We start from the raw sequence: 955 nt of genomic DNA, 5'->3' as shown, positions 1-955 counted from the left end.
ACTTAGTTAAGGGGTTTTATTCCCTCCCTAACTTCAGGGGAAAATCCCTACCTGGGGAAACAACCTTTCTCGGAGAGGTGACCTTAGTTAAAACACATAGTGCCAAGAAGGTGAGCAAATATATTAAGAACAGTATGCCATATATGCCAGGTCCCTTGAAACAGCAAGGATGGACCCGCTCCCGGCAACATTGATTGGTTGCATGACTCCTGCACAGGGCCCAACCAGGACTGGGGCTGGGGAGGCGCCTAGAAACAAGGTATGTGCCCTTGACTGGAATCAAACCTGGGACCCTTTGGTCTGCAGCCCCAGCTTTGTCCTGAAGGTTGGGCTGTCCGGTCTAATTAGCATATTACCTTTTTAGGTATAGCTCCCAAGCACTTCCTAGAGATTTTACTCTCTTCAGAGAATTAAACCTCAAAACTTCAGCCTAGGTAGAAAGGGGCGGCTGCCTACAGACACAAGCTGAAGGGGAAAAAATCTAGCCATCTACCTGCTTCTCAAGCAGCTTTCACCTAATCCCCCTTCTTTTCAGAAATCCCCCTCCCCTCACTACCCTCCTTGAATCCTTTTTTTCTGAGGCACCTCTTGCGGCTCCAGAACCGTTCCAGGAGGAGGACTCAGACGACTGTATGTGAGCCGCCATCCTAACTCAGAACGGATGTCTGTATCTTAAAAAATCACTGGGCCATTCCAACCACATAGCTCTTCCTTCCTTTCCAAGAACCACTACTTCTCCATTCTGGGGGAACCCTCCCCCAGCAGACTCCACAAGGAGTGCGCAAACCAAGAGCTGCAGCGTGTTGGTGGGGACATAAAAGGTAGCGATGATATTTACTTACGTCTACGGGTCACCTGTGACAAGAGGCCCTGACTCCCCTTTCACAGCGGCCTCCCTACTACATGCTGCCCGGGCACCCAGCCAGGCCAAGGCCACGCCCCTTCCCGCCCCGCC

The sequence above is a fragment of the Myotis davidii genome, unplaced genomic scaffold (genome assembly GCF_000327345.1).
Source record: "Myotis davidii unplaced genomic scaffold, ASM32734v1 scaffold162, whole genome shotgun sequence".
Taxonomy (NCBI): Eukaryota; Metazoa; Chordata; class Mammalia; order Chiroptera; family Vespertilionidae; genus Myotis; species Myotis davidii.
The sequence above is the reverse complement of the archived record's forward strand: the minus strand, read 5'-3'. Positions refer to the sequence as shown.